The sequence below is a fragment of the Athene cunicularia genome, assembly GCF_003259725.1.
Source record: "Athene cunicularia isolate RWA chromosome 2 unlocalized genomic scaffold, athCun1 chr2_part1, whole genome shotgun sequence".
NCBI classification, from domain to species: domain Eukaryota; kingdom Metazoa; phylum Chordata; class Aves; order Strigiformes; family Strigidae; genus Athene; species Athene cunicularia.
Genome location: NW_020799095.1, coordinates 151,145,030 through 151,160,711, shown reverse-complemented (window position 1 = coordinate 151,160,711; position 15,682 = coordinate 151,145,030). Strand labels below are relative to the sequence as shown.

The following is a 15,682-nucleotide window of genomic DNA, read 5'->3' as shown; positions in this document are numbered from 1 at the left end:
CATCCTGCTAGAGGAGTTTCACCTTCATGCCAGAAGAAAATTGCTCCAACAAGCTATGAAAAAAAGTCTCTCATGTTACCTACCACCTTGCACAGAGAAAACGAAGATAAGTTACATTTCAGAGCTAAAGGGACATCACATGGGACACAGAGGATGTTCAGCTGAAGTGCTCATCTCCTTTCTTCTCACCAATAATTTTTTTCTAGGACTACTTGCAAAAGTCCAAACTTTTTCTTATTGGCTGGCTAAAACTGTATTTCGTCCTCTCCTCAAGGAGATTATTAGAACCTGTATATTTTTGCAATCAGTATTTCATCAGGGATATGTGTAGAACCTAGGACTTCACTTTGCAAGACAGAGAGGATTCAGGAATGCGTAACATTTATTTTTAGCCATAGACATTTCTTTTCTCTCAGGTGTAACCTTACGATGATACTGTATGAAGTGCTTTTACCTAAATTGGAGAGGTTTCCACTGTGTGCTAGAGATAATTTTCCTTTTCTGACATTCTCAGTGCCTTATTCAAAGACTGTTAGTGTCGAAGAGCCTTGCCCTAAACCCTTTTCTTCATGCGCTCTTCCTTTCGGTGAGTTTGCATGGAGAAGCTAGTAATGAAAGCCTTGATTCAGCAGATCAGTTACGTATGTCTTAAGAGCTTTGCTGAACAGAGATGGACTTTAGCACCTACTAAAAGTGAAGTATTTCCTCTGCAGAAGGAGAAAGTAGTGCTGACACACACATTATTTGCTAATAATCTGAATTTTAGGCGAACACATCTGCATATATATATTCACAGAAATTGAGCTGAGTTAGACTCATATTGACTGTCAATGTACATTGATAAGGTAGAGAACTGGAGAGAGAACTCTAGTGATTGTGATGAAATAGTGTTTAGCTTCTGCAAATCCTCTTGCTTAAGCGTTAATATTTCCTTTGTTAAAAGGATGTGTTACTTTCCTCCTCCATTTACTGCACTTTTTTCCTATTTTTTTGTTGCCAGATGATGACTCTCTCAGTAAAGGTAATACCGTGCTCCTATTTCTGTTAGCACAGACAGTACAAACATCATATGCCTCATCGATACAACTATTTTTGTGGAGGTGATTTGCTGCCCCAAAGGGGAGTTACCAGTCTCACCTAATACTTGGGTTAGAGCAGTTCACTCTCTAGTTCTCTAGTGCTAATTAATAACAATGTAGATCAATAGCCCATCAACCATCCAAGATCCCTGAGCAGTGCTCTCAAGAGCTGTTACTGCAGATTTGACTTCTTGCCTTTCTGGACTGAGTGCCATGCTTTCTTTTTTTTTCTTTTTTTTTCTTTTTTTTTTTTTTTTTTTTAAAAATTTTCCCCAGTTCATATGGAGAGAATAACAACAGGTTAGTCTTGTGTCATGAACAGATGAAAGCTCTGGAGGATCCCATTGAGACCCTGCTGGTTGGAGAGGGAGTCAGCCCTTCCTGAACAGCTCAGGAGACACGGGGTTGAGCCAAGACTATTGAAAAAAAACCCTATAGAGATAACACGGAGAGAGATCACTGAGAGGGTGACTGAAATCCACATTTCACAGCAAGACCAGTTCACGTTCCCTCTTATTTACGAAAAGGTGCCTGGTTCTTTATAAATTAGCCTTGACAGTAATATTGTCCCATATTCTCACAGAAATTGGACTGAAAATCACAGACAGTGTTAACAGTATTAACAATGGATGTAAAATTTTAGAGGCTGATGCCAAAGAGTATTAGTTTATGTCCTCTGCACTATGCAGGCTCATCTTCTTCAGGTACTCTTTAATACTTTTAATTGCTTCTTTATAGAAAAGGACGTTATAGAACTGTATTTTCCTATCACCCTGTTCACCATCTATCTACCCTGTCTCCTCTGGTTGTCATTTCCTTCCCTGCATTAAAGTCCCCTGTTCCTCTTTGTACTGAAGCTACTAGACAGCACACTTGAGGCAGAAGGACTATTAAGACTCACCTAGGTGTTCTGGACAAATGCAAATTTTAATGTGAATATTTTAATGTTGTGGGGGTTTTTTTTGTGTTTTGTTTTTTTTTTTTAATGCAAATTTTAACTAGACCCCTGATCATCCTGGTCTGATCTCATAGTTGGTCCTGCTGTGAGAGAGAGGCTGGACCAAGGCTCTCCTGTGGCCCCTTCAAACCTGAATTGTCCTGTGATCCTGTGATCCCATTATCTCTTCATCTCCTCTGACTGCACCACTGAGGGCTACCAAAAGTTCGTGTGTTAATCTTGCTTCAATCTAAAGCCAAGACATCTTTATTTCCCTGTCTGTATGAGGTCCCAAGTCATTCTCATTCTCCCTCCTCTTCCATTTATTGCCTCTGCAGGCAGGGGTTCATGTTTTTTCTTCCCTTTTCACACCACATTTGTCATTTATTTGGGAGAATAGTTAGGATACTAACTGCTCTGCAGGACAGTGTCCATGCCTGTCTGCACCTCCCTGGAAGAGCAGTCCTCTGAGGTGGCCCTGTGCCCAGCGTGGCCATGTCCCATCAGAGGGGTTACTCTGTGGATTTCCCACAATGTGTCCCTACGCTCTGGCTGGTCCTGAGTCTGCACTGACATGTTTGCCATAAGTGTGGATAACAATGCTGATCTTGTGAGTCACCATTGGAGCTGCCTTTCCTGGTCATGCAGACCATTTTTTTTATGGTGTACAGACCATCGAAGAAATATCTGAAAGTTTCATTGTGGAGAGAAAATGATGGGTCCCCCATGGTGGCGTCCACCTGACCAGATGCAGATGTCTTAAGAGCAGGCATTTCTGTGTAAACGGTTGTTTAGAGTCTGTTTAGAGTCAAGGGAGGGAAATAGGGGTTATGGGTGAATAGAAATAGGGTTCGATTAGTCTCTGGGAATGTCCTGAATGCAAAATTAGAAGTTGGTTGTTTTTTTTTTTTCTAAGCTGTTGATTGTTGTTGACTGTTGTTGACTGTGGATCTCTGTGTACTTTCAAAGGACACTGAAACACTCTGCCACATTCTCCTTCTCTCCTGAAGTGCTATGTGTATTCCTCCCATTTTTGCCCCTTTTGCCAACTCGTAGTTGTATGAGACTCTGTGCCTCTTGTGCAACTTTCTCCCCCGTGCTCCTGCAACCATCTCTTGTGAGTCCTTCAAGGATCAGCATGAACTGACTCTATCAGTGACCTCAGCTGACACGAAATCACAGTCCCGTACATCAAGGTCACCAGAAGCCCTGTAACCATTAGCAGCACGAGCCCTTACTTACTAGGGGGAGAGATACATTAACCAAGATTCAGCAGACTGCTAGTACGGTACTATCACTGTTGATCTTGCTAGATTAGCACAAATAGATGCATCCTTTCTCAGCACTTCTTTAAACTTTTTTTTTTTTTTTTTTTTTTCATTGCTTTCCTACCATGTTTATTCATTAGACAAGTAGAGAAAAGAAACAAAAATGGATAGCATAAAAGTTGTCTGAGAAACCTGCATAAGTCAAGGCCCAATGAAAACATTTCTAGTGCTCGGTAGGGTGCTCCTAGTCTTATAAAACTTATAGAAGCACATGGTTTAGCCTGAAATGTTAAATCTCAAACAGGAAAACACAATAGCTTTTAAATATTCCTTCCCTTCCTGGAAAAGTAGTAAACGTAGAAGCACCTGGGTTGATGCAGTGTCCTCCCCTCTATATTTCCAATACATATTGGAAGTTCATTCCGAGTGAAGCAGGGAACTATTTTAATTCAGAGAGTTTAAGCACTTACAACCAGGGGCGCATCTTCAGAAGAATTCAGATCTGTCTTCTCTGGCAACAAGTGGCATGTGGTTGGGTCAACTATGTTTAGTTGGGTCAGCTGTGAAAGTTTAGTTGCTTTATTTATGAAGCGAAATGAAAACTAATGATTAGAGGCATCCATTTACTCATGTAGGCATCAAAAAACACCTTTTTTTTGAAAATGTGGCCTCTTGCTGATGTAAATAACAAAGTTTAATTTTGTTCTAATTTAAGGGTGACAAATTGGCATCCAGGTATGGGAGATGAAAGGGCTTAGGGTCAAAGATCAAACCATATCCAGCCAGCTTTGTGTAATGTTACTCTGAACATCTTCTACTGACCTCTCAGGGACTAAAAGGACTTTTCTGGATCACTATACGCATTCTTGTGAATGTCTAAGACTTCCTTCTTTCCACAGACCTGCAGCAGGCAGTGCTGTTACAGCAGTAAACATCTGCTTACCTTTAACTCTGCCTTTGGTGCTGGTGATTTTTGGAGTAAAAGTTCCTGAGTCCCATCTTTCCTTGTCAGTTCTTGGCCACGCAGCACACGAGGGATCAAAGCTGTTACAGATTTCTTACTGTGCTCCTATCCCCATTTCACAGCTGGGGAAACTGAGACGTTATGGATTGTTTCTGTGCCAGAGGAGCTCCATAGAAATGTAAATGTCTCGTCTAAGACCTGGGAAAGAGTCAGTATCAGTGCCAGGATTAAAATGCTGCTTGTTCTGTACTTCCGCACCAAATTCCTCTCAGAGTGTGCTGCGCTGAGAGATCCACGTACAAGATCTGGCGTCTTTGGCTTTTAATTTTTCTCCCCTTATTTGAATTTCTAGGCAGATGGAACGTGCTCCTGTTCACAAAGCACACTGTCATCTATCCCGCTTGGATGAAGCTCAAGGAAAATGCTAATCATCATTTGTAACTGAAGGCAGCTCTCCCCTACAGCGGGAGCTTGCTGTGCTCTGAAGTTTGGCCCATAGTATCACGACTTTATCAAGAGAAGCTAAATAGCAGTCCGTCTCTCCGAGAGCACATAGCAGATTGCGCTGTCAAAGAGAGAGATAACTTCTTGCCCTCTGAAAAATCTTGAGATATGAAGATGAGGCTATAGGAGGGAGGGCAGGGAGGAAGAGAGCTGCTACAGTTCTTGTACACGTAAAACACACCTGGGGGAAAACTTTACAGGAGTGTGGGTTGTGTCAGACAGCTGATGTTAAGCTCTTCAACTCTTAAAGTGCTGTTAAACTGTTAAAAGATGAGTAATCTCCTGAGTTCTGTGGGACTGACAGACAGATGTCCACAGGGGATTTAGGTACACTGCTCCGAGCTGAGTGCTGAAGACGTTGATTATCATATACTGATTTTATGAGTGATGGTTTGCTGCTGTCTGTATTCACAAAAGGGGTCTGTGTGCAGAGCCCTCCTATGTACAGGGGCATTTTGCTCCTGTCATGCTTTTTGGTGGACACCTTTCTCCCCTGGAAATGATGGGAGCCCAGATATCTAGCAGTGATGGGGAGGAACAACTCTAAATCTTATACAACACTGAGAGCTCTTGCATTCTCCTTAGGAAGAAGATTTTTTTTTTTTCTTGTAGAAAAAAATCTTAATGTATGAGAAGAGGTATTTAGGAAAGCAACTACTGTCTCTTTGACTGACTGGTTTTAGGGATTGGCCATAAATTCAGAAGTTTTGAGGAATTATGAATCCTCTCAGCTTCTCCGTTGTCGGTGCTGGCCAGGTTTCTGGTGAACCAAAGTGCCTTTGGAAACCTTCAATTTGTCAGGCATGAAATTAATTTGGGGGCTCAGTCTCAGCCAAGAAATCGGCTGTACCTGAATATAGCAGCAGAAAGGGGTTGCATGAAGTAACCCATGTGCTCTCCCATTGCCCGAAGCATGCACAACCGTTCCTGGAGAGTCTTCATCCCTGTGGTTTGCAGGGATTTGGGTCTCCCTCAACAAAACACAGATGAGAGCAGAAGCGCTTCTTTATTCCTGGTATTTTTTTCATGAGGTGGGGACAGTGGGCAGTAATACTGAAAGGAGGATGGGAGACTAGTAAGGAGACAAAGTGAAGGATGTCTAGATCTGCAGTGATTCAGCAGAATGTCATATTTAGTCCCATTTTGACAGTCCCTATAAACATACTGCCATGCAAATTTCAGCTCTTCAGCCTGATTTGATTAACAGGTGCTGCCAGCATCTGGGGCCCAAAAGTCGCTCCGTTAGCATCAGTCTCTGTATGTCTTTATCCTTTAAAACAGCCCTAAAGATGAACTCATTTTGGTTGTCAAGCAAACATGAACAGGAGGCAGTTCTCTCCTTCCTCTTTGTTCCTTGCTGACTGCAGCTGAACAATAAAAAGGGGAAAAAATTAAGAGCAAACCCCATGACTTCTCTGTTTCTCTGATTTCAGCTCATGCCTATAAATATGAGGCTCAGCATTGGGATACAGGACTTTTGGGATTAGATCCTCCCACCCTGAGTGTGCCTGGAGGAAATAAAAGGAAATCCTGCACATTTGCACCTTGGTGCTGATTGCTTAAGAGGGAATCATCTCCTGCTGAGGTCTGACAAGGATAAGCTGTGTTCCTTCAGTTATTTCCTCTGTTGTTCTTTTTAATTTTTATCGTGGTGAAGGGTTAAGGAAGGTGACTTCAGGTGTTGCCATTAGAAAGTCAAATTGCAAAAATAAAGCATTAAAAATAAATGCCACAGCAGAATTGCTGAGCCAGTGAATAAAGAGCTTTAAATGCAAACAGGGAACTAGCCGTGCATTTCTCTACCAGTCACCTGTCTAAGGATTAAGGACTCTGCGTCTTTTAGTCTTGAGTCTTCCAATATAACTTCAGGTGCTTCTGAATGTCACAACTTTTTACAACTCACCTATTAAGATTTAGAGGAACTTCTTTCCTTTTATTTGGACCACAGTAGAAAGATTATTAATTCTTCTGAGATGTCACCTCGTAGGAAAGAGACCCAAGGAGAGTTTCTCATAAATCAGTGGGTTTTAAACACAGGGTAGTCTTCCCCCAAACACACTTGAGGAATTTGGTGAGTTAATTTGCTTATAGGATAGATGCCCAGCTATTGGAAATTGGTATAGATCAACTGACTTCAGTGCTGATTTCTACAAGCTGTAAATGAACTGGTGTCTCCTTTTGAATGACTTTCAAACACCTCCAAAGAGAAGCATGAATAGCATTCCTTTCATGCACAGCTTTCCTGTCCTTTTTTTTTTTTTTTTCAGAAGCACAAGATATTTTGCAATCTTACTCAAACAGATCTTGCCACGCTAGATCATCTTTCAATATTTTTCTCTCTCCTTGTCCCTCCCTCCAGGTACAATGTTATCCCCCCTGTACCTGAGGGTGCAGCGGTCCTTCCCTGTTGTCCCAGTCCCTTGTTTGTGACACTGGTACTTTACCCTGGACTTTTGATGTGGGGGAAGGCAGTCAGATGGAGCATTTTTCTGGTTCCTGCTTTGTGCTGCTGGAGCTGGGAAGACCTCATGGACTCGCAATCCTTGCTGCGGGCACAGGGCAGCCCCGAAGGATTTGGGAGCTGAAAGCGGGTGCAACACAGAGGTCTGGGCCAGGCTGAGGGACAAGATGGATGTCCCCAGTATCACAGTCGCATCATCACCTCCTAATTTGGGACAGTGGCATATCATACATTTTTATAGTTCTTATGCCATAGAGCATCCCCACAAGACACTTAAAGTTATTATACCATGGTGAACAGTTGGCTTCAAATCTATCTCTGTCTGAGCTTTCTTTTCTTTTCTCCTTCTCTCCATTCCCCCTGAAACAGCGGTATTAATTAATTTTGCAGCACTCTGTGTGGGAGTAGTGAGGTTTGGGTTAAACTCTATTATATTAATACCTCTTGCTAATCTTTTTCTCCCATGCCTGTGGAGTTAGAGCGTCTATTGTTTTGTGCCATCAAAGGCTGCCACAATAGCTTTGGGAGAGCTGTGAGACGCTTTGTTTCACAGGTGGGTTTTCTCCGTGGGCGTCAGGGCGGCACCGCGTCGCGGAGGGTTGAGCCGAGGGGGTGGCTGAGCAGATGGCTTTGTCCTGCAGGCTCTCTGATGCTTGGTGACCTTCAAACAAGGTGAGGCAGGAACCCAGTCCTGCGGGATCCAAGGGCAGGAGTGCCACTGAAGTGCCACCTGCCTCTGCCACATTGTTCCCGCCTACAACAAAGGTGCTGGCACTCACTGGCCATATTGCATTAGCACAGAGATAAATTAGTCCTTTCCTTCTACGTGAGGCTGGGGCTGGTAAGTGGTGCCAGACTGGCAACCTTGCGTTATTTATTGCCCGGTTCATTGTGCTTCCTAATAACTTGTTTGCTGTTTTGGAAGGCGTCAATGCATTAAGCAGCGGTTTCCCTCGGAGTACTCAAGTCTGTCTGTTGAACTCGCATGCCAAATGTAGAGTCGTGTGAGCTGTACGAGCCGTTTTAATTTTCCTCTCTTACCCTTGCATTCATTAGGGTTGAACATCATTCAGTGTTATATTATTGGAAGTGCTTAGGTCTTTCTGATGCTTGTAACAGCCCTTTCCAGTCTTGGCAAGCCTGACTACGGAAGTGCAGTCTGTTTCTGCCCTGCACATTGCCCCCCGTGGTTCACTTCTACATCTTTTGTCTATGTTATTCATTATTTCATATTTTCTAGACAACTATCCCCTCGCTGCCCTACACACTGGGCACTGCACTCTGGGTGCAATCTGGCTTTACTCACAAGGTCCACGATGAGCTGCCCAAGTTCAGCCTTGTTGGACTTGGACACCTCTTGTGGTATTTTGAGATCTAGTTATGATTAGCCAGGTCCTCCCTGGGGTCTGGAGGCACCCTGCTTCTCACTAGACAACCAGTTAATAATCAGCTCTATGTTTCATTTTTATTGGCAGGTTCCTCCATCCTTCAGTCTCAAGGCTTGACTGAAGATTTTGGTAGAGGGCTCAGGGTAGTCAGTGGCTAAATCTGTAACCCCCATAGTGCCATCTGTGCTTGGATAACTACAGCTGCTCCACCCACGTACCCTCCTGATGAGGCTGCTCAGGTGGTCCTGGCTTTGTTGATAGTTCTCTATTAGATTTCTGCCCCAAGGCGGCTGACCAAAGGTTACAGTCTTCTGCACCCGAATAGAGCTTTCATGTTAACATGGAATCATGATGACAGATTGAGATTTTTTTGATCTTGCTTTTTAGGATTTTTTTATTTTTTTCCCTCCTTCACCACTGATTCCCCTTCCTGGAGCACTAATAAATATATTTAACAACATGGCATCCAGAGAAATGTCTGGAGGCAGTTGACTCTCAACCTTTTGTCGTGATAAAAACTGACCTACTTATGGTTTTGGGTTGGATTTTTGATTTATTTTTTTCCTTCTTTCTCCTGACCTGCTTTTGCACTTGACCTTATTTCGTACCTCACTTCATGGTATTTACCTTCTGTAGTCACCTCAGGAGTGCCAACAGCACAGACCTTTACAATCTTTAAAAGAATTAAAACAACCGGTTTATAGTTTCTTTTTAATTTCCACTGAGCTATTGACTTGATTAAAGAATCGCAAAGGATAAGTGAGCTGTGATTTTCCTTACAAGGACCAGGCTATCACAGCCTTGCCTGTGTTTTGTTGTTTTGCTCTCTTTTAGCCATTTTGCCATGATGTGTAAGGTTTTATTACTCTATTCATCATTCAAACAACCCAGACTTTTTGTAAAGCTCAGTTATTTGTAACCGCCAATCTGCAATAGGGGTTGTTCTTAAAGATTAGATGTTCCTGTTAGCAAGTCAGCTGTTGGATACTTCAGGTCATTAGGACATCATGTCACCCGGAGCAAGGTACCTCTACCATAGCCATAAGTTTCCAGGTTGCCGATGTCCCCACCTGACTTCAAGATCTCAAAATAATCTGGGAGAAGACACTTTTAGAACATCATTCATCCAATGTGATATTAGACATCTGTTCTATCATGAGCTGACCAGTGATCAGCCAGTTTCTCTTCATTTCCTAGAAGGACTGTTTATCTCACAAGCTCAGACATGCATCATAATAATTGATACCTATGGTTTTCTTCTTGACCAGGCTGTTTGGACAAAACACAATTTTTGTAGATTTTTTTTTTTTTCTTTTTGTTTGAATGGCAGTGCTGCATCCCTGCTTTGTCATCCCCACCTCTTAGATCACCTTCTCACTTTGGTTCTAAGTTAAGAAGCTTTTATCACCCGAATATTTTGTAATTTGATCTTGTATCTTTAGGTATTTGTTTTTTAGAGACTAATCAAAACCTTCTAATTTTCTGCCTATCCTTAAGAGTGTAGAATACTATTTTAATACCAACATTGTTTGATTTACCACATCAATTTTATCATGATGGGTCTTCTGTAGTTAGAGAGAACAGGCATAGTATTCTCCTGATAATAATGGATTGATGACTGCAGAGTAAATGAGTTTATAAGCCATCAGTCTGGATAATGAAATTAAAGAAAAACAATGTCCTGATTTTGATGCTTACTTTTAATTGAACAAATGAAAAGCCTTTCCATTTAGGCATGCCAGGGTTATCTAAGTAATATTCTGGCAAGCTGCCCTTTCACCAATGTGACAGTATGTTCCAACAATAAAATGGGAAAAGAAAATAATTTCTATTGAAAAGAACAATAATTGAATCTAATGTTAATTGCATATCAGAAAAAAAAAAATATTTTTACAGTTTAGGAAAGCCAAGTGAAAATGTGAGTAACAGCATGGTTGGCCTATCTGAGGATGAAATTCATATCTTGCTCTTTGTTCAAGAGTGATGCAACGTATCCTTTGATACTGCCTTGCAAACTAGCAACAGCATCTCGAAGAAGGATGAGATTTCTAGAGGTTACAAGCATATTTTCCTACTGTGGCTTTGATGTCTAAAAGACTTGCAACCTAAAGGATCTGCAGAGTTAACTTCAGCGAAGATGAATCTGCCCACTTAGACATCTGAAGAATCACCGAATCACAGAATTGTGTAGGTTGGAAAAGCCCTCGAAGCTCCTTCAGCCCAACCATGACCCTCCCCCTGACCGTTCCCAACTCCCCCAGATCCCTCAGCGCTGGCTCAGCCCGACTCTTCAACCCCTCCAGGGATCCCGGGGACTCCCCCCTGCCCTGGGCAGCCCATTCCAACGCCCAACAGCCCCTTCTGCACAGAAATCCTTCCTCAGAGCCAGCCTGACCCTGCCCTGGGCAGCTTGAGGCCATTCCCTCGGGGCCTGGCGCTGGGGCCTTGGCTCCAGAGACTCATCCCCCCTCTCTGCCCCTGTCTCTTATACACATGCCGAGGGCCAGGAGGTCTCCCCTCAGCCTCCTCTTCTCCAGACTGAACCCCCCCAGTTCCCCCAGCCGCTCCCCAGCAGACCTGTGCTCCAGACCCTGCCCCAGCTCCGTTGCCCTTCTCTGCCCACGCTCGAGTCATTCAATGGCCTTTTTGGGGTGAGGGGCCCAGAACTGAACCCCCTCAGCGAGGGGCGGCCTCCCCAGTGCCCAGCCCAGGGCTCAGATCCCTTCCCTGTCCCTGCTGGCCACGCCAGTGCTGACACCAGCCAGGATGCCGTTGCCCTCCTTGGCCCCCTGGGCACACTCTGGCTCATTCTCACCCCCCAGTCCCTCTCTGACCGGCAGCTCTCCAGCCACTCCTCCCCAGGCCTGTAGCCCCCCTGGGGGTTGTTGTCACCAAAGAATGCATGTACATCCAAATTCTGGGAGATATACAGGAGACTCCTCTCGCACCCCTGGTCCTGCCCTTACACCGGACGTGGCAGAGCCGTTGTGTGACAGTGTCTACAAGCCAGTCTGCCTGGAATAATGTCTACTACGCGGTTCAAAGTGCAACCTCTGACCAGTGGTCACTTGTGTAGTGTGTAGCACATTTACACCAACCCTAGATTCATACTCTGGTTCCACCCCCCCAAAGGACTGAGTTTGTATAATCATCTAATGAAGGCTCCTGGTGGTGATGCTGTCTTGCTGCTTACAGGGCTCTTTGCCGAGCCATTGAGCAAACCAGGAGTTACCATTAAGGCACGAGCAAAACTCAGTCTGAGACATAACAAAAAAGAGCCCCAGCGAAGGGTTTAACCTTGTGGCTTCATTCATACTATAGCTCTTGCTTGCTGCTCAGAAGGCTCTAAAACAGTGGAATACCTTTTTTTGGCTGCCAAAAAACAAGCTTGTGTCTGGACATTTCTATCTTGGGGGAGAGAGGTAGTGTGGGGAGAAGCTTTCTGAAATTAATTGAAATGTGTCTGTCAGCTTCAACAGGATCAGGTTTTGTTTCCTGTTCTTTTGCTGAAAACGAACTATTCCGTTCTTACTCCCTCGTGTTGGTGTTGTTTTTCTTGGATTGATCGTGTCGTGACAAGAAGGGAAATTTCTCAAGACAGGCTAATATGCGTGTATAATTCCTTGGGTAAAATCCCTGTTATCCTGTGCTTTGAGCTGGATTGTATCCTATTCTGGTTTGATTTAGGTAATTCTGGATGGCGGGAGGATCACAGCAAGCAAGAATGCAAAGTACCTTCCCTGGGAGATGAACAATCCAATTTCTGCACAGCAAGGGAGCAGGGAAATTTAAACCCAGTAGCATTAATGGAGAATTTATCAGGACTAAGTGAAAAGTCTAATAGCCAACTGAAACGCAGCTACACTTTCCTGAAGTTTAACTTTTCCTTGATAACACAACTTCACATTACAGGATTATAATGTCTCTGTGTTAAAAGGGAGAGGGAATCATCATCGTTCATTGCACTCATCTAACTCCCCTGTCTTCCCACAGCATCACAAACCATGGAAATAAAGGGAAAGATGGGGGAGGGGGAAAAAAAATATAAGGAAAAAAAAAAATTAAGATTGAAATGAAGCCTTGAAATTGGCAGCTGTCAGCAGCCCTCAGGACGAGTGATAAAATGCTACATTAAAGTAGCTACAGTGTGAAATGCCATTGACAGAATAACGAGGATGGGAAATCACTTTGTAAATGTGTTTACCAGGATGTCCCCTCCCTGGAAGGGTTCAAGGCCACTTTGGATGGGACTTTGAGCAAGCTGGGCTAGTGGAAGGTGTCCCTGCCCATGGCAGGGGTGTGGGAACTAGATGATTTTTTTAAGGCCCCTTCCAACCCAACCCATTCTATGATTCTATAAACACTTGTAACTGAGAGCATCTCCATTCTGTCACTAAATATTTGAAATGGCAAGATTTATGACAATTTATTTTCTGTTTAAAAAAAACCTCAATAAAAAGTTACAAAACTAAACCCAAAGAGGCTTCAGACAGAAGCGAGGGTTCAGTGAACATGTAAGGGTGGGAATTAGGGCAGAAACACTCTCCTGTAATAAACCATTATGGGAGCTCAATAAATCGAAATGTGGCAGCGTGTAATGACGCTGAGAAAGGGGGTTTGGTTCCTTTTAGTGTATGTTTTGCAGAGGCAGGAGCCACTCTACTGGCACGACTTGGGGTCTTTCAGATGCAAAATAGGCGAAGGGATATTTGATTTTCTTCTGTGGCTGTCTGGACAGTTGCTGCTCATGGAGGCCGCCCAAACTTAAAGGATCCTTTAGGTTCTGGTGAGGAGTTGAAGGACTGTATGTGCCATCAGGGATGTGCACCCACTAATAAAAGTTTAGAGTGCTTTCATGGCGTCTGGCACCTGGGGAGGATGAGCTGCAATGGGGAAGGGTTCTCCACCACCTTCTCATCACCACGTCACAGGGGAGACCTGGTATGGGTGCAAGTGAGCAAAGCTCAGCCAGATTCAGATGGGGAATGTCAGGGCTGGAGGACAAAAGTAGTGAAGGAGAGTACATTGATGGTGTTTTCAGAGGTCGGCTCAGGTGCAGAAAGGTGGAGAAAAGCACACTTCTGGTGTGTGGAACAGCAGACAGGATTTGTTCATTGGCATTCAGTGAGAGCCAAGGAATTATCCAGCCTCCTGGTGCAAAGCGATGATGAGTCAGTGTGCCTTGAGGAGGGCATGGGTTGGTTCTTGCAGGATAAAGATCTCGATAAGAGATTTCATCAGATAAACGAGTCTGCTATCAGTATCTGTAACTGCCCAGGCAATAGCAAACAAAGGCAATTTATGTTTTTCAATTTTGCTTGAGGAAAAAAACTAAAACTTTGTTCTGGTTTTGTTCTAAGTTGCTTCCTCCTGTTAGCAACTAAGGGAATGCTGCAGCTGTGTTTGTCTGCTAGTATACCCCACCAGTCCTGCTGCCTCAATCCATAAGTTTATGGCAGATAGTCATCAAACAGTGAGAAATTTTTGTCACCAGCCAAAGAACAAACAGATGACTGTGTTTTCTCTCTCCTTTAGAAGTATTTGAACTACTTCAGTGGCTCTTCAGTGCTGTTCACCTGATATAAGTATGATGACAGTACTTTATGTTAATAAAAAGTCATATCTGTAAGTATCTATATCATACTGTATGGCATATCATAAAGTGGGGTATGATAGGTAGAGTGCTATAAAGTCTTCTGTGCTGGAAAATTATTTATTTTGCCAATCTACCTCGAATGGAAAAAAAAAAAAAAATAACCGCAGTCTTAACAGTAGACTTTTCAAGGTACATTCAGTTTCATAGCAACCCCCATTTCCTCCCACTTCTCATCCCACACCCTTAGACCCATCCAGCTTTCCCAGTGTTTCATTCTTTGAGCCAGAGGCACCTGTGCGTTCTGGGAATGAGCTGAGCCATCCCCCATTCAAGTCTAGACTTTCACCTGCTTCATTTGCAAATTAAAACAAATTTAAAACAGCCCATTGAAAGCCAGTCTGAATTCAGGGAGCACAAGCTGAGTATATGTTGTGTTTTAATACCAGCTGGCAAATAAATACCACACAGCCGCTCACTCACTCCTCCCCAGTGCCTGATGGGATGGGGAGGAGAAAAGTAAAACTTGTGGGTAGAGAAGAACACATTAATTAATAAAATAAAATAAAATAAAGTTAATTAATTAAATAAATAAATAGAATAAATAAAATAAAATAAAATAAAATAAAATAAAATAAAATAAAATACTTATGAAAATGAATACAGCAAAAAGGGAGAAAACTAAACCCCAAGAAAAGACAAGTGATGCACAACACAATTTCTCACCACCTGCTGATGGATGTCCAGCCATTCCTTGAGGAGCAATCTGCTTCCCCCCAGTCAACTCCCCCAGTTCTGTTCTGAGCATGACGTTCTGCAGTATGGAATATCCCTTTGGGCACTTCAGGTCAGCTCTCCTGGCCGTGCTCCCTCCCAGTTTCTTGTGCACCTGCTCGCTGGCAGAGCATGAGAAACTGAAAAATTATTAACTTCGGATAAGCACTACTTAGCAACAACTAAACCAGCAGTGTGCTATCAACATTATTCTCACACTGGATCCAAAACACAGAAAGAGAATTAACTCTGTCCCAGCCAAAATCAGGACGGTATTTCATTCCAGCACTGTGACCAGCCCAGAGCCTTTGAGCCCCAATATCTCTTTTTCAGTTGGAGTACAGCGGGCTTCCGATCCTCGGTATTCCTGACTCCAAAACCTTTGGGGTCAGCCTCTGGTCTCCCTGGGTGCTTTCTGACAGACTCCAGTTAGGGCCGTTCTCTCTGGCTCTGCTATAGAGCGTGTTTTTAACATCTTGTCCCGCCATCTCTATAAAATGCCTGTTGACTTAATTTAGCCCACGACTTTGGGCTACACCTATTATAGCAGCATGTCTGGGCAGGAGGGAAGGTGCAAACTTCACTCAGCAGATCAGGATGGGGCTTCAGTGAGGTGCAAGTGGATTGTTGCATTTTAAGTCACACAGAATCACACAGAATCGGTTGGAAAAGACCTTGAAGCTCCTCCAGTCCAACCTTTGACCTCCCCCTGAC

At 43.5% G+C, this 15,682-nt stretch overlaps 1 protein-coding gene across 6 annotated transcripts in view; it reads left to right on the top strand.

Moving 5' to 3' along the window:
- TSNARE1 (t-SNARE domain containing 1) overlaps window positions 1-15,682 on the top strand; it is a 505,053-nt gene that overhangs the window by 271,485 nt on the left and 217,886 nt on the right. The window lies entirely within an intron of this gene.